The sequence below is a fragment of the Hemitrygon akajei genome, unplaced genomic scaffold (assembly GCF_048418815.1).
Source record: "Hemitrygon akajei unplaced genomic scaffold, sHemAka1.3 Scf000105, whole genome shotgun sequence".
In the NCBI taxonomy this organism is placed as follows: Eukaryota; Metazoa; Chordata; class Chondrichthyes; order Myliobatiformes; family Dasyatidae; genus Hemitrygon; species Hemitrygon akajei.
The window spans coordinates 2,366,997-2,385,116 of record NW_027331991.1 but is presented as its reverse complement, the minus strand read 5'-3'; the positions used below and the strand labels follow the sequence as shown (position 1 = coordinate 2,385,116).

Below are 18,120 nucleotides of genomic sequence, written 5' to 3'. Positions count from 1 at the left end.
TATTGCATGCTCCAGCCTGTCCCGGTAGAAATCCGTCAACTGCAGCAGCTGGAAATCATTCCAGCTTGCCAGGAGCTCGGTGATCACTGAGCTCGGAACTGTGAAGGAAAATGGCGAAAATTAAAGAAATTACCGACCACCTATTGGGCAGCAACTTTCTCTTTGGAACCTAAAGATGGTGCGGCAGGTCACCAAACACATTCCGATATATATACCTCTCTGTTTATTGAAGACTTGAAAGGACTCTATTTATTTCTGAGAATATTGTAGCCCATCACCATCACACTTCTTGTACTGCCCATCACCACTGCTTTGCTCTGGGTTGCTGTCTGCATGCCTGGAAAACCCATTCCTCAGCAAATCTCTGGAATATCTCACAAAATGCTGGAGGTACTCAGCAGGTCAGGCAGCATCAATGGAGAATAAGCAATCAACGTTTCAAGCCAAGACCCTTCATCAGACTGGAAATGAAGGAGTCAAAAAAATCTAGATATTGCCACATTGCTTTCAATTGCTGCGATCCTGACCCAAAACGTCAAATGTTCATTCTTCTCCATGGATGCTGCCTGACCTGTTGAGTTCTGAGAATATTTTGTGTGTCTTTGTGTTGCTTAAAACTTTCAGAATCTGCAGAATGTCTTGCGTTCTGGAATACCTCACCGTTTTAATGTGCATCTCAATCTGCTTGAAAAGCAAATATCTGATGGTAATTGTACCCCTTCCACGTGTGTCTGTGCTTCTACCAGAGATATGAACTCTCTCTCTCTCATCTCACTGCTTAGATAGATAGATAGATAGATAGATAGATAGATAGATAGATAGATAGATAGATACTTTATTCATCCCCATGGGGAAATTCAACTTTTTTTCCAATGTTCCATACACTTATTGTAGCAAAACTAATTACAAACAATACTTAACTCAGTAAAAAATATGATATGCATCTAAATCACTATCTCAAAAAGCATTAATAATAGCTCTTAACAATTTTTTTTGAATTGCCGGTATTGAACTAAACCCAGAGACAGAGTCAATGCAATATTTATAAATTAAAATAATTCACCACTATACCCGTGACCTTCCCTGATATTGACGTCACTGGAACTCCTCCACTACCCGCCTGTTCAGCCATTTTGAGTAAATCCGTGTTCAGGCTTTGATGCTCTGTAACAAATAAAATTAACAGGATAGTCAGACATTAATCGAGCTGTAAAGGAGAACTCTATTTTGTTTTGAAACCGAAGCAAATACTTTCAAATATCTTGGGCCTGTCCACTGAAGACTTGATACTGCTGGATCCACCTGTGTGCATCCACCCACAGTCACACAATGCCCATTTCGGCTCTCAAATGGAAGGTGTAGAGGTCATATGGGTTGAGTTAAGAACTAGCAATGTTAAAAGGACCCTAATGGCAGTTGTGTACTGGCCTCCAAACAGCAGGAGGTAGAAAAGGTGTGTCAGAAGGGCAACGTCATAATAATCGTTGGGGATTTTAACATAAAAGTGGATTGGAAAAGCCAGGACAGAACTGGACCTCAAGAGAGAGAGAATTTTAGGACGTCTAAGAAATTACTTTTTAGAACAGCTTGTTGCTGAGCCCACCAGGGGGTCGGCTGTACTAGACTTGGTGTTGTGCAATGATCTGGATTTGATAAGAGAGTTTAAGGTTAAGGAACCCTTAGGGAAAAGTGATCAAAATATGATCAAGCTCATTTTGAAATTTGAGAAGGAGAAACTCCAAAGTGGCATTATTGCAGTGGAGTAAAGGAAATTACAATGGCATGAGAGGAGTACTGGCCAAAGTTGACCAGAAAGGGACACTAGAAGGAAGCACAGCAGAACAACAATGGCTGGAGTTTCAGTGGAAAATGAGGGAAATGCAAGACAGATATATTCCAAATAAGAAGAAATCTTTGAATGGAAGGACACAACCCTGACTGACAAATGAAGTCAGAGCCAAAGTGAAAGCAAAAGAGAGGGCATGCAAGGAAGCCAGAGCTAGTGGGAAGATAGAGGATTGGGAAGCTTTTAAAAACTTGCAGAAGTTGGGAATTGAGGATTAAAATGCATTTTGAATCTAAGTAACCTCTGTCGAAAAGAATAATTGGGACTGAACAGGAAACATTGAAATGAAGTAAACTGTCTTCAGCAGTTAGTTAAAAAAACCCGGCGTTTGCTAGTTCGCTCTTAATTAGCAGAGAGAATTGATAAATGATACATTGTATCCTCGTTTATCTAGGGGAAGGGAGGACAGCAATGAACATCTGTCTGTAATTAAGTCAGGGCCTTGCAAAGGGAATAACTGATAAGGATTGGACAGTACATCCGTATTCAAACATTGATTTAACGAACTCTTTTACCTAATTATGTTTTGCACCAACAGACTTGCTGGGCGTACCAGTTCTAATAACAGCTTGCAAAAATAATGTATGGGGGTTACTATGTATAAATATATGGCTGTAACCTGACTAAAGTAATCCACTTGTCAGATGGAGGCAGCACTGACCTGCCTTCCTTTTGATACTTGTTTTGATAACAGGAGAATGCACAATAATCTGTGGTGATGATAAGAAGCTGGTCTCCCGAGTTTTATTCAGATTCGACTTTAACAGAAGGAATCTAAAAAGGTCATTCGGAAGGAAAAGATGAATTATGAAAGGAAGCTGGTGACCAATATCAAAAAGCTTTTTCAGTATACAAAGGGTAGAAAAGAATCGAGGGTACATATAGGACCAATACAAAATGAAGCTGGAGAAATTGTAATGAGAGATGCAGAGACAGCAGAGGAACAGAATGCAGAGTTTACATCAGTCTTCACAGTGGCAGACGTCTGCAGTATAACGGACATTCTAGAGAGACAGGGAAGTGATGTCTGTGCTGTGAAAATTACGACTGAGAAGGATCTCGGGAAACTTAATGGTCTGAGGGTGGATAAATCTCCTGGACCTGATGGAATGCTGACTCGGGTTCTGAAGGAAGTAGCTGGAGAGATTGCGGAGGTATTAACGGTGATCTTTCAAGAATCCATAGATTGTTCCTACCAAAGTGTAGCACCTCACACTTATCAGCATTAAACTCCATCTGCCATCGTTCAGCCCACTCTTCTAACTGGCCTAAATCTCTCTGCAAGCTTTGAAAACCTACTTCATTATCCACAACGCCACCTACCTTAGCATCATCTGCATACTTACTAATCCAATTTACCACCCCATCATCCAGATCATTAATGTACATGACAAACAACATTGGACCCAGTATATATCCCAGAGTTATGGTCCGGTCCGGAGCACGCATTCCAGGTCTTGATCCGGTCCGCGGACTCCGGACTCCGAATCTTTTAGCCGTCCCTCCTTTCACCCTTTAGCCCAAATAGGATCGTCTTGGTTTAAGGAGGCGCACCTGATGCCTGTCGGCGGGCAAGTGTATATAAGGGGCTCTGGGACTGAGTCCTGGGAGATCGTCCTATTTTGTCCTGTTCGTCTTGTATGCGCTGGTCCCACTGTTCCATCCGATTCGCCTTGTTCGCGCTGTCACGCTTTTTGCCTGTCAATCCAGTTTAGCCTGGTCGTCCTGTTTGCAGTGGTCCATTTTACTACTTTAATATTAATACCTAACGATTGAACATTCCTAACTAAACTTCCATGCGGAACCTTGTGAAAGGCCTTACTGAAGTCCATATAGACAACATCCACGGCTTTACCCTCCTCAACTATCCTCGTAACATCTTCAAAAAATTCAATAAGATTTGTCAAACATGACCTTCCACACACAAATCCATGCCGACTGTTCCTAATCAGACCCCGTCTATCCAAATAATTATATATACCATCTCTAAGAATACATTGCATTAAATTACCCACCACTGACGTCAAACTGACAGGCCTATAATTGCTAGGTTTACTCATAGAACCCTTTGTAAACAATGGAATCACATGAGCAGTACGCCAATCCTCCGGCACCATCCCCGTTTCTAATGAATTTGAAATATTTCTGTCAGAGCGCCTGCTATTTCTACACTAACCTCCCTCAAGGTCCTAGGGAATATCCTGTCAGGACCCGGAGACTTATCCACGTTTATATTCCTTAAAAGCGCCAGTACTTCTTCCACTTTAATCGTCATAGTTTCCATAACTTCCCTACTTGTTTCCCTTACCGTACACAATTCAATATCCTTCTCCTTAGTGAATACCGAAGAGAAGAAATAGTTCAAAATCTCCCCCATCTCTTTGGGCTCCACACACAGCTGTCCACTCTGATTCTCTAAGGGACCGATTTTATCCCTCACTATCGTTTTGCTATTAATATAACTGTAGAAACCCTTTGGATTTATTTTCACCTTACTTGCTAAAGCAACCACGTATCTTCTTTTAGCTTTTCTAATTTCTTTCTTAAGATTCTTTTTACATTCTTTATATTCCTCTAGCACCATATTTACTCCATGCTGCCTATATTTATTGTAGATATCTCTCTTTTTCCGAACCAAGTTTCCAATATCCCTTGAAAACCTTGGCTCTCTCAAACTTTTAACCTTTCCTTTCAAACTAACAGGAACATAACGATTCTGTACCCTCAAAATTTCACCTGTAAGTGACCTCCATTTCTCTATTACATACTTCCCATAAAACAAATTGTCCCAATCCACTCCTTCTAAATCCTTTCGCACCTCCACAAAGTTAGCCTTTCTCCAATGAAAAATCTCAACCCTCGGTCCAGTCCTATCCTTCTCCATAATTATATTGAAACTAATGGCATTGTGATCACTGGACCCGAAATGCTCCCCAACACATACCTCCGTCACCTGACCTATTTCAGTCCCTAACAGAAGATCCAAGATTGCCCCTACTCTATTCGGTACCTCTATGTATAGCTGCAAAAAACTATCCTGCACAGATTTTACAAACCCCAAATCATCCATCCATTTTACCGTATGGGCTTCCCAGTCTATGTGTGGAAAATTAAAATCTCTCACAATCACAACTCTGTGCTTATTACAAATATCTGCTATCTCCTTGCAAATTTACTCCTCCAATTCTCGCTCCCCACTAGATGATCTATAATACACCCCTATAAGTGTTACTATATCTTTCCCATTCCTCAATTCCACCCAAATAGTCTCCCGAGACAAGCCCTCTAATCTATCCTGCCAGAGCACCGCTGGAATATTTTCCCTGTCAAGCAACGCAACACCTCCCCCTCTTGTCCCTCCGATTCTATCACACCTGAAGCAAAGAAATCCCGGAATATTTAATTGCCAATCACACCCCTCCTGCAACCATGTTTCTCTAATAGCTACATCATATTTCCAGGTATCAATCCATGCCCTAAGCTCATCCACCTTTCTTACGATGTTCCTAGCATTAACATAAATGCATTTAAGAAATTATCCACCTCTTCTTCTCTGTTTATCTCTAACAGTACAAAGAACTTTACTGTCTTCTTTTTCTTCCTTCTCCCATACATCTGTTCCTACACTCTGGTTCCCCTCACCACTCGTATCTAGTTTAAATCCACTGGAGCCTCTCTAGCAAACCTACCTCCATATTTTTCCCCCTCCAGTTCAGATGTAAACCGTCTCGCCGGAACAGGTCACACCTTCCCTGGAAAACCGCCCAATTATGTATAAATCTGAAGCCCTCCCTCCTGCACCATGTCCTCAGCCACGTGCTGATCTGTGCTACCTTACTATTGCTAAACCCACCTGCACGTGGCACTCTAGCAATCCTGAGATTGCTATGCTGGAGGTCCTGTCCTTTAACTTGACACCTAGATCCCTAAACTCACCTTTCAGGACCTCCTCTCCCTTCCTACCCACGTCATTGGTCCCTTCATAGACCACGACATCCAGCTGCTCACTCTCCCTCTTGAGAATACCGAGAACTCGATCTGAGATATCGCGGACCCTGGCACAAGAGAGGCAACAGACCATCCGGGATTCCCGATCTCTTCCACAGAACCTCTTGTCTGTCCCCCTAACTATCGAATCCCCTATCACTACTGCTCTCCTCTTTTCCGTCCTTCCCTTCTGAGCTGAGGGTCCAGTCTCGGTTCCAGAGATGCAACCACTGCAACTTGTCCCTGGTAGGTCGTCCCCACCAACAGTATCCAAAACGGTATAATGATTGTTGATGGGAACGGCCACAGGTGCTCTGCTCTTCCTGTCTATTCCCCTTCCCTCTCCTGACAGTCACCCAACTACCTGTCTCCTGACCAGGGTGACTTTCTCCCTGAAACTCCTGTCTACCTCTGCCTCTGCCTCCCGAATGATCCGAAGTTCATCCAGTTCCCTCACACGGTTTGTCAGGAGCTGCAGCTGGATGCACCTTTTACAGGTGTAGTCATCAGGGACAGCTGTGCTCGCCCTGACTTCCCACATCTGGCAAACGGAGCACTCAACTACCCTAACTGCTTCCTCTATTACCTACTCCTAATCTAATTTGATTAATTTAAGGGAGCTTACCCGGCCTTACCTCACCTGGAATGAAGCTCGTACTCAGCCTCGGCCCGTTTTTTAAAATTCCCCCGCTGATCTCAGAGGCCGACTTTCACGCACTTGCGCTGTTGTGCCCCGTTCAAGCCTCGCCTCTGCCTGTTCTCGCCGAAGCCTGATTGAGCCAAAGCCGTCCTACTCCGCGTCAGTCCACTCCGACAATGGCCGCTGTATATGGCGGACTTTCTTTTAAAACTTTGGCGCGCTACGTCACGCGCCTGCGCCTCTTTGCCCCGATCAGTCAAAGAAACAGCTTCTCTCCGAGCTTCTTTTACCTCTTCCCTCTCTGCCTCTTGCTTCGATTTGTTCCACTTTGGTGGAAGAAATAACTGAGCAGACTATTAGTCAGATGGGGAGACAATTCAAGATGCATAGATGCAATGGAACTTGGGAGTCCTTGTGCAAGGTTAACCTCCAGGTTCAGTCGGTTGTGAGGAAGGCGAATGCAATGGTGGCATTCATGTCCACAGGTATAAAATATAACAGCATGGATGTGATGTTGAGGCTCCATAAGGCACTCGTAAGACTGCAGTTGGAGTGTTGTGTGCAGTTTTGGGCTCATTATTTTAGAAAGGATATACTGTCATTGGAGAGGGCTCAGAGGAGATTCACAAGAATGATTCCAGGAATAAAATTGTTACCGTATGGGGACCATCTAGCAGCTCTTGGGCTGTATTCCCTGGAGTTCAGGAAAATGAGTGGGGAGGGGGGGTTCTCATAAAACATTCCGAATGTAAAAAGGCCTTAACAGATTCCCCATGGTGTGGAATTTTACGACAAGAAGGCAAAACTTCAGGATTGAACGACGTCCATTTAGAACTGAGATGCAGAGAAATTACTTTAGTTGGAGGGTGGTAAATGTGTGGAATTTGTTGCCCCGAGCAGGCGTGGAGCATAATCATTCAGTGTGTTTAATGCAGAGATAAATAGGTTCTCAATTAACCAGGGCGTCAAAGAGTATGGGGTGAAAGCAGGGGAGTGGCAACGTCTGGAAGGATTGGATCAGCCCATGATTGAAGTGCGGAGCGGACTCGATGGTCTACATCTTCTGGTCATATGATCTATTATCAGATAGTTACATGGCACCTTGCTAAGCACAATGCCATACATCCAAAACAGCACGCTGGCAAAAAATCTTTAACACAAGTAAAACATAACATAAGTGAGCCTGTGAGTAGGAGCCATGTATCTGTTCTCTATCTGCATTGAATTCTGTGCTGCGTATTTATGATGTTTTTTTATGGTAACTAGTCGCATCAGTGGGGGTGTGGTAAACGCGAAAGAAATCATTTACATATGTGCGCTTTGTTCCATGCAGTACACAGCTGGGGACTGCCTGATGTCATATATTTTATTATTATACACCAACTACACTGAACATACACTTGGGTACACTTCAGTTTCATCGTTTCAAGATTGTATGTTTGCTGCTTGCTACTAAATGACCACTGACTTTTTGTAACAATTATTATTGGAGCTGAGGCAACGCCATGCATATATAACAAATCCGTGAGGGTCGGCAGTAACGGCATCTTGGTTTGGTTAGAATTCACCGCTACATTCTCAACAGATGTTTCTCAATCTGTGGATCATTGCAAATATTCTGAGCGCATAGACATTAATAAAGACAATATGCTGGAGTCTTTTAAAGGTATCAAGTTAGATAAGTCACCGGGACTGGACGAGGTATACCCCACACTACTGTGGGAAGTGAGGGAAGAGTTTGTTGAGCCTCTGACGATGATCCGTGCATCACCAATAGGATGGGGAGAAGTAGCAAAGAAAAGGAATGTTGCAAGCGTTGTTCCCTTGTTCAAGAAAGAAAGCAAAGATAACCCAGGAAATGGTATGGTGTATGGTATTCATCAACCGTGGTATTGGGTTCAAGAGCGTGAGGTAATGTTACACTATATATGACCTTGATTAAACCCCACTTGGAATACTGTGTTTAGTTCTAATTACCTCATGACAGGAAAGGATATGGATGTGATATGGAGTGCAGAGGAGATTCACAACGATGTTGCTTGGATTGGGAAGCATGCCTTATGAGAATAGGTCCTTGGAGTGACGGAGGATGAGAGGTGACCTGATATAGGTGTATAAGATGAGAGGCATTGGTTTTGTGGATAGCCAGAGGCTTTTCCTCCAGGGTTGAAATGGGTAACAAGAGGCAGCATAGTTTTAAGGTGCTTGGAAGTAGGTACAATGGGGATGTCAGGGGTAAGTTTCTCACACAGAGAGTGGTGGATGTGTGGAATGCACTGCCCATGAGTGTGGTGGAGGCAGATGCAATAGGGTATTTTAAGAGACTCTTAGATAGGTACATCCACAAGTCAAGATCAAACAAGTCAACAAATTCAGATATCTTGGCAGCCAAATGACAAGTGATGGCAGGTACGACACAGATATCAAATACAGAATAGCAATGGTGAAAGAAGCTTTCCATAAAATGAAGACCATATTAACAGACAGAAAGATGAGCATGTACACTAAAAAACAGAATACTGCAGTGCTACATTTATTCTATCCTGACTTATGGAAGTGAATGCTGGACCATTTGCCCAGCAATGGAAAAGAGACGAGAAGCAGCTGAATTATGGTTCTACAGGAGAATGTTAAAAATATCATGGATTACACACACATCAAATGAAAGAGTTCTCAGACGAGCCCAAGCAATTAGATCACTCATATCAACAATAAGAGAAAGACAACTCAGAAAATTCAAGGCAGTTTCTAGAGTAGGTTACATAGTCAATACAACATTGTGGGCTGAAGGGCATGTGATGTGCTGTAGATTCCCATGTTTTATGTTTTTCACATTTTATCTACCGAGCTGCCAAGATCATCGTCACTAATCAAATCTCACTGAGATTCCTCAGGTCCTGTTGAGTTTATTGTCAAGTGAGCAAGTACAGGAAGGTACAGGTACAGAGAAACACTGACTTGTGGCAGCATCACAGGCAAGTACATTCAGATAACACACAGAACAGCAATTATACGGTTTGGCTCAGCAGTGGAAACGCCCTTTTGTCTGGCCTGCCTCCGCTATTGGGTGTAACCAGTGACTGACATCGCTTCTTATCAATGGGAAGAGTGAAACTCCTCTGTTGACTGTGGGGTGGGGTGGGTGGGTTAGGTAATTGTTACCTTAGCTGGTAAAGTTCAACCATCTCAGCGCCAGTGTGATGTAAGGAGCTGCACATGTGATGTCAGATCCCGGTGTGGGGAACCCACACGTGACATCAGGCATGTGAGGGCACCAGAGTAACATCAGGTGTGGGTGAAAACTTGTTTTCAAAAACTGCTCAAAGGACTATATTTTTAATGAATTCAGGGGAACAAGGAAGGACACTTAAGATTCAGTGATGAGACCCACGTTGTGAGATGTAAAGTCCCCTGTTATGTGTCCGGCTGTGCAGTGTTGTTGGTGGAGTGGGCAGCATGGTGTTTGTCTTGAGCTGGGTCACAAAACCCCAAATGTTTCTTCGGAGGACTTTCTGTGGTGATTTGGTTTCGGGTGGCTTCAGTCAGTGTAGTGTCCCATTGTTTAGTATTTTCATAAACAACAGTTTTACTGATAAAATTCAGAATTGCCACCAGGGTAAACACAAAGTCATATCAGTAAACAGAAGACCTCTTGTCTCTGCAATCTTTATCTCCTGGTAAAGCAAACACTATGACAATGGGGATTATAGGTATCACTCCCTGCAAAATTCAGTGAAGCATTCAGATAGCTGATCGCTGAGAGTAATTATGTTTGTTAGTCATTACGGTTCACAGAGAGTCGGTTGGATGGAGTTGATGTGGAGTTCGGTGATGTCACAGAGAAGGGACCGACAGGCGAAACATTTGATCTTCAACCTCTTTTGCTGATTATGCCAGAGGGACCTCCTGCAAATTGCAGCACAATGCCAACCCCAGCTGATGTCAGCAGGTTTTCTGTACTGGTGGTGATGAGGAAGGCGCTGATCTTGGGTTTGTGTAAAGTGAGGGCCGGTTGCAGTGGGAAAGGATCGGGACCGAGCTCTGTTGGACAGTGAAGGGTCCAGGTTCTTCTGTCTTACAGCCTTGGATTTAGTTTTGCACCTGAGTCAGGATTGTGGGATCAGTTTGTTGTGGTTCCCCAGCTGGGAAGGTGAATCAGGTTTATTAACACTGGCGTGTGACATGAAATTTGTTATCTTAGCAGCAGCATTTCAATGCCATACATAATCTAACAGAGAAAATAAATAAATAAATAAATGAATAACAAACTCATAAATTAATTGAAGAATACATATATTGAATATATTTTTTAAAATGTGCAAAAACAGAAATACTGTATATGAAAGAAAGTGAGGTAGTGTCCGAAGATTCAATGTCGATTTAGGAATCGGATAGCGAAGGGGAAGAAGTTGTTCCTGAATTGCTGAGTGTGTGCATTCAGGCTTCTGTACCTCCTAGCTGATGGTAACAGTGAGAAAAGGGTATGCCCTGGGTGCTGGAGGTCCTTAATAATGGACACTGCCTTTCTGAGTCACTGCTCCCTGAAGATGTCCTGGGTACTTCATAGGGTAGTACCCAAGATGGTGCTGACTAGATTTACAACGTTCTGCAGCTTCTTCTGGTCCTGTGCAGTAGCCCCTCCAATCCAGACCGTGATGCAGCCTGACAGAATGCTTTTCATGGTACAACTACTGAAGCTTTTGAGTGCATTTGTTGACAAGCCACATGTGGGTGATGCAGACTGCAGACCTGTCTATGTGTCTGTGTGGGGTGAATGCTAAGAAGAGTATGAGGCCACTGCCGGGATGAAGGATGGTTGGGGTAGTGTGGGTTATCGAACACAACATGATGAGGTGGATGGGCATGTGGTATATTAAGATATCAATGAGTGAGGATCTGGTCCATTGCATCAGACAGTTCACATGTACTTTCAGGGAGCCACAAATATCTCTTCATCATAACGACTGACTAATCTTCCTGTTAACCTTCAGTTTGTTACAGAGCCCCAGAGTCTGCAAACAGGTGGTTGGTAGGAAGTAGAGGGTTATGGTGAGAGGCTGTTTCTTGGACTCAAGGCCCGTACTTCTTTTCTTGGAAGATAGCAGGTAGAAACACTTTCTTTTGTTTCCATCTCCTCACTCTGAACTGACCAACAAGTACTTCGGAAGATGTAAGATCTTCAAATAAGCAAACACTGAGGGAATGTGAGTGACTCTGAAGAGCTGGGCTGCTGAATGCACTTTACCAGACCTGCAGTGATTGCAACTGGGTCTGACAGAGGCAAATGGTACTTCTGGGCACATTCAGTCTCATTCCAACTATTTCCTCCCTTCCTTTGTACAGGTATGTAATGTCTAAAGGACCAGTTTTTGAGTAAATGAGACTCACCAAACTTTCTCCTGACTGAATCAATGGATTTTCCGAGTCAGAATAATTCTTTGCAGTTGATGTTCTTCGGGCTGGTTCACTTGTTGCTGTCCCATCATCTTCAGTCATGGTTCGCTTCCAGTTGTTGGCTTTTCCTCCAATAAATTGATGAATATCATTGAAGTGGTTCGATACAGGCTGGACAGAGTTTGAACAAGATGGTTGATATATATCATTGAGGTGGTGGGGTACAGGCTGGACAGAGATTGAACAAGATGGTTGATATATGTATCATTGAAGTGGTGGGATACAGGCTGGACAGAGATTGAACAAGATGTTTGATATATATGGTGGGAGAAAGACTGGATGGACGTTGAACAGGATAGTTAAATATCATCGAGGTGGTGAGATAGAGCATGTACAGAGTTTGAAGGTGGGCAGGGAATGAGCAGACAGAACCAGGTGGGAGAAGGGATCAAGGATAATCACTGATGGTCCTCCAGCAACACACAGATACTGAATTAATAATACATATTGTGACACTCCCGTGTGTGTGTGCACGCACGCGCGCACGTGTTGGCTGACAGACAACCCCTGCATTTCTAGTGACCAGCACTGTTTATTGTTCTTCTGTTAAAATGTTTATTTTTGGGTTTTAGAATGGGAAATTCCATTTCACATTGCTATGTATTAGCTGGGGTTATACATTTATTTGCTTGTGTATTTGTGGCTCACCTCCCCCATCTGTTGGAGACTGGTTGGGTTCACTCTCCGGGTCATGGTGCCCTGTCTGTTTTGTGTTTATCACAATAAAATCATTATTGAGATTAAACAGTTCCCTCATTTGTCATTATGGACCAAATGCTCAGCACAATACTACTGTATAAAACATCCCAAAATAACAAGGCTAGAGCAAACTATAAGAACTTTGGTACATACGCTTTGCTCATCACCAAATATTATCAATGCACCACAAAAAGTTTCCCATCTGGATATATCATGCCTTGGATGGCGACTGCTTTACCCGTGACTGCAAGGAACTGCAGAGTTATGGACACAGATCAGCACATCACAGAAATCAGTCTCCCCTCCATGAACTCTTTCTAGTCTTCCCACTCCCTCAGTAAAATCAAAGATCTCCACAACCCAGGACATTCTCCTTTCTCACCCACCCCAATTAGGGAGAAGACACAACAGTCATTAAGCACGTATCACCAGGCTCAGGAACAGCTTATCAGAATCAGAATCAGGTTTATTATCACCGGCATGTGACGTAAAACTTGTTAATTTAGCAGCAGTAGTACAATGCACAAACATTTGAGGAGCTCCAGGAAGCGAGGCAAAGCCGCCAGTTCGGGAAGTTAACAGGACTCACCGGCCCACATCATATTTCCCCAACAAGAGAAAATATGCAGGTGCTGAAAATCCGTATCAGCACAAGATGGTGACTGTACTCAGCCGGTCAAAAAGCACTGCCATATCGTGGACTGTGAGCATGCGCAATGTGATTACCACGCCAATGGAGATCAAGGGCACGGGGCAGATGGAGCCCCAGAAAAAATAAACGCAGATGCTGCAGCTCTGCGGTAAAATAAGTGTGCAGAATGGGATTATGTCACCAGTGGGTGGTTCTCCCCTGACAACAAACCGATTCTTAAAGACAGAGGTGCATAATTAGTCTGTTGGGCCATCGAGTCTGCTCCAGCATTCAATTATGGCTGACACTCTTTTTCCTCCTCAGCCACACTCCCCAGCCTTCTCACCGTAACCAATCAACAACCCATCAATCTCCGCCTTAAATACCCCCAACCTGGCCTCCAAAGCTGCCTCTGCTAATTCCACAAATTTACCACACTCCAGCTAAAGAAATGTCTCTGAGTTCAGTGAAGCGTATCCGTCTGATCATCAACACTGTTCAGGGTTTTGCATTTAACAGTGTACTGTCTCATACATTCGACCTACCGAGCTGCCAAGATGATCATCACTAATCAAATCTCACTGAGATTTCTCAGGTCCTGTTGAATTTATTGCCAAGTGCACAAGTACGGGAAGGTACAGGTACAGAGAAACACTGACTTGTGGCAGCATTACAGGCAAGTACATTCAGTTAACACACGGAACACACACTATACGATTCTCTGTCAGTAACAAGATAGAAACATGTTTTACTTCATCCTGCTAACAGGACCAGAACAACAGGGGCTGAGCGGCGGCTCATCTCAGACGGTTCGGTGTGAAGGTCTCACAACCCGGACCGACCCCGGCAGATTCTGTGAAGGAAGCGAGGCGAGGCCGCCAGTTCGGGAAAGTTCATCCCCTCCCCCTTCAGGTTTCACCGATCACCTTGTGTTTCTCTCTCCCTTCCCCACCCCCACCTTTTATTCTCCAGTCCTGCCGAAGGGTTTCGGCCGGTAATGCCGACTGTACTCTTTTCCTAGATTCTGCCCGGCCTGCTGAGTTCCTCCAGCATTTTGTGCGCGTTGCTCGCATTTCCAGCACCTGCAGATTTTCTCTTGTTTGAGTTCGGGAAAGTTCACTCACTACCCATATCAGACATCCCCGCTCGGGACCGGCTTCAATACTCACCTAAGGGAATTTGATGGTGTCGCCCCGCAGAAAATATTTCATCCCCGGCTCCCCGCCCCGGGGGGCGTGGACCCCTCCCGATCCCACCGCCGACCCGCTTTCACAAAGAACGAGAAATAATACCGCCCTTCCCGGATTGAGCATGCGCGATGTGAATTACAAGTCATCAGGCGGTGGGCGGGGCCTTGGAAGCGAACCGGCAAATGCTGCAGCTCTGCGGCAAAACGTGATCACGTGACGGCGGAGGGTCTCCCACGTGATCCGGTGACGCCGCTCCTCGCCACTCTCCCGCTGCCCGACCCACCGCTGCATTTACCACTTTATTCCATATTTACACCGGATACATGTTTTATTTTTCCCTTCTTATCTTTCCCGTTTCCATCCCTCCACCTCCCTGGGTCACAGAGTCATGGGCTCTATTCCCATCACGGTCCGGCACACAATTCAGACCCAAACAGGAAAAGTGCAGGTTTCATTTAAATCACTTATACTTAAACACTAATTTCTATTCACATTCCTCCGGCCTCAGTGGACAGGAACACTGAAACATCAAATGAGAAACAACAGGAGGTGGCCATTCAGCCCCTCTAAACATCAACAAGATGGCGGCTGCTCTCCCATCTCAGCCACATGTTTCTGTCCGATCTTCATTTCCTCCACCCCTTCGGTCTCCACACATCTGCCGCCCTCTGTGGTGGGGATTTACAGATATTCACCACCCTCGGAATGGAGACATTTCCCCTCATCTCAGTCCCAGACAGTCCATCCCTGTTTCAGAGACTGGGATCCCTGGTTCAACCGGTAATGATGTTGTGCATTTCAATGTTCACCTCTCAGTCCTCGATTCTCTAAATGAAAGGGTTATCACATTTGATCTTTCTTCATATGATGACTCCACCACTCCAGGGATCAGTCTAGTGAATCTTCATTGTAGTCTCTGTAACAAATACTCTCTAACCTCTTTGTTGATCCTCTATGGAATTAATTTCCATCTTCTGCAGCCCCGTGTTGCCCCAACCACTCACCTCCCACCCCTGTCACTGTTTCCACCTTCCCACCTCCCCCTCACCTGGATCCACCTCTCACTCCCCAGCTCTTGCCCCATCCCCACCCCTCACCTCTTTTCTCTGACTATTTCCCGTCCACTCTTAGTCCAGAGGGAGGGTCTCGGCCCGAAATGTTGACGGTCCATTTCCCTCCACAGATGCTGCCCGACACACTGAGTTCCTCCGGCAGTTTGTTCTTTGGTCTGTATAACCCGTGTTAGTATGGGAAGTGGGATTTTACACCATATTCCTGGTACAGTCTCAACAAAGCACAAATAATTGTCACTTTGCCCGGACCATTGGCCCCGCTTGCAGGGCAACAGTCTTCTTCTGTTTGCCCCCAATGTGGTGAATCCCTCTGCTCGCCACCACCGTGGGCCCAGACAATTCCACAGATGAGCCCCTCCTGTCCCCACCGGGACAAACATCCTGTCCGCCCCCTCTCACACCATCTTCATCCTTTCAATAAAATCCCCTCTCTCCCTCCCTCCCCGGGGAACCGGCATCAAACCGACGGGCCGAGCGGTCTCCTCCTACCTCTCAGCGATACATCAGACTCCGGCCGCAGGAGACGCTTCACAAACGCCCCGACTTCCCTCGGAGGGAAATGGAAATAAATCAGAAAGCGGACATTTACTTTGAGGTTTTCTCCGCTCTGATGAGGCGGTCGGCGCTTGAGCGGGAGACGGACTCAGCGGGGTAACGCCCATTCGGCTTGTCCGACTCTGCGACTGGCTGTAACCAGTGATTGACATCGCTTCGCACCAATGGGAATAGCGCAGCTCATTCATCCTCTGTTGACAGCGGTGGGGGCGGGGTGGTCACGTGATTATTAGCCCAGCCGTTAAACCGATAAATTTCGAGCACAGAAGCGCGTGGGTGACGTAAGACACCGCGCACGTGAGAGCAGATCCCGGTGTGGGGAGCCCGTGTGTGACGTCAGGCGCGTGGGGGGAGGAGCTGTGTGACGTCACCTGTGGGAGAGCGCTGACATTTAAAAACACCTTAACGGACTTTTCAGTTGGACAACAACATTAATCACGGGTTTCATCACTGAATCCAGTGTTGTGGGATGTAAAGTCCCCTGTTATGTGTCCGGCTGTGCCGTGTTGTTGGTGGAGTGGGCAGCGTGGTGTTTGTCTCGATTCGGGTCACAACACCAGAATTGCCAGCGGGGTCCCCACACAGAAAACCTCTCGTCCCTGCAGTCTTTGTCTCCCGGTAAACCCAACCATAGTGGACAATAGATACTCCTTTATCTCAGAGTCAGGGAATCATTCAGACAGCTGATCGCTGAGAGGAATTATATTTATTGGTCATTAAAGTTCACCCAGATTCGTTTGGACGGATTTGATGTGGAGTTCGGTGTGTCACAGTGAAAGGACCGGACGGCCGAACTCTCTCCGTTGTCCAAACATCCTTCCAGGTGAGGCGACACTTCACCTGTCAATCTTCCGGGGTCTCCTGTTGTGTCCACTGCTCCCGATGCGGCCGCCTCTACACTGGTGACACCGGCTCCTCCGCAGTTGTGCGGGGTAGGGGTGCTTTTTTTTATCGGGGGTCGATATAATTGTTCCCTTTTGTGCGGGAGGTGTGGGTTTTGGGAGTTGATGATCAGGATGCCGTTAGATTTTTATGCGGGGTGGGCGGGGTAGGAGTTTGATATTTCTCTGTGACCGACTTTCATGCTCTTTCTTTGTTTCGTGGTTCTTTGGAGAAGAAAAAAACTCAGTTGTTTATGGATACCTGCTTTGATAATAAATTAACCTTTGAACTATCCGCTCCGAGCGGGACTTCCCGGTGTCCAAACAATTTCATTCCGATTCCCATTCCCGTTCCGATGTGTCAGCCCAACTTATACCAAGATGAGGCCACCCTCAGCGCCCAGCATCAACAACTGATATTCTGTCTATGTACCCCCACCCCCAACCTGATAGCATGAATATCGATTTCTCCTCCCGGTGAACAAATCTCCCTCTCACCCCTCCCTCTCTTCCTCTCTGACTTTTCACGTCGTCTCACCTGCTTATCACTTCTCTCTGGGTCCACTGCTCCATCCCTTTCTCCTATTCTCCACTCTCCTCTCCTGTTAGACTCTATTTTCTTCTGCTCTGGAGCTTTCCCACCTACCTGGTTTCACCTGTCACCTTCCAGCGAGACATTTCCTCGCCCGCCCCGATTTTATTCAGGTATTTCCCTCATTCCATCTCATTTCTGAAGGAGGGTTCAACTGGAAACGTCGACTGTTGACTCTTCACGATAGATGCTGCCCGGCCTGCTGAGTTCTGCCAGCATTTTATTTGTGTTGCTCTGAATTTCCAGCATCTGCAGACTTTATCGTGTTTGTGATTTACCTCTCCGTTGTCCCTCCGGCCTCCGGTGGCGCTGCGTGGACCTCCGCTCACCCGCGGCGATGTGCGGACCTCCGGCCGTGGGTGTTGCTGCCGCGAACCTCCTGCGAAACGCAGGCGCGGTACCGACCACGACTTTCGTCGGTGGTTCTCCCATTCGGGCGGCGGGGGCTGATCCTAGGTTTGTGTAGATCGAGGGCTTGCTGCAGTGGGAAAGGGCCCCTTCCCCTAGCCCAGGTCCCTCTCTGCCTCTCTCCCCTTTCAACTTTCTGCTCCTTTATCTCTACAGTTCCTTCA

The 18,120-nt window shown here is 45.7% G+C and overlaps 1 long non-coding RNA gene across 2 annotated transcripts; it reads right to left on the bottom strand.

Moving 5' to 3' along the window:
- Positions 1-8: 8 nt before the first annotated feature.
- On the bottom strand, positions 9-14,538 carry LOC140723218 (uncharacterized). Of its 2 annotated transcripts, none has more exons than XR_012097835.1 (4): positions 14,427-14,538; positions 11,862-12,038; positions 1,072-1,164; positions 9-98 (listed from the first exon to the last, which is right to left on the bottom strand). It is a non-coding gene; the product is annotated as an uncharacterized lncRNA (long non-coding RNA). The 2 variants fall into 2 exon arrangements; XR_012097836.1 differs by having other exon boundaries at positions 10-98; positions 1,064-1,164.
- Between the last annotated feature and the right edge of the window lie 3,582 nt (positions 14,539-18,120).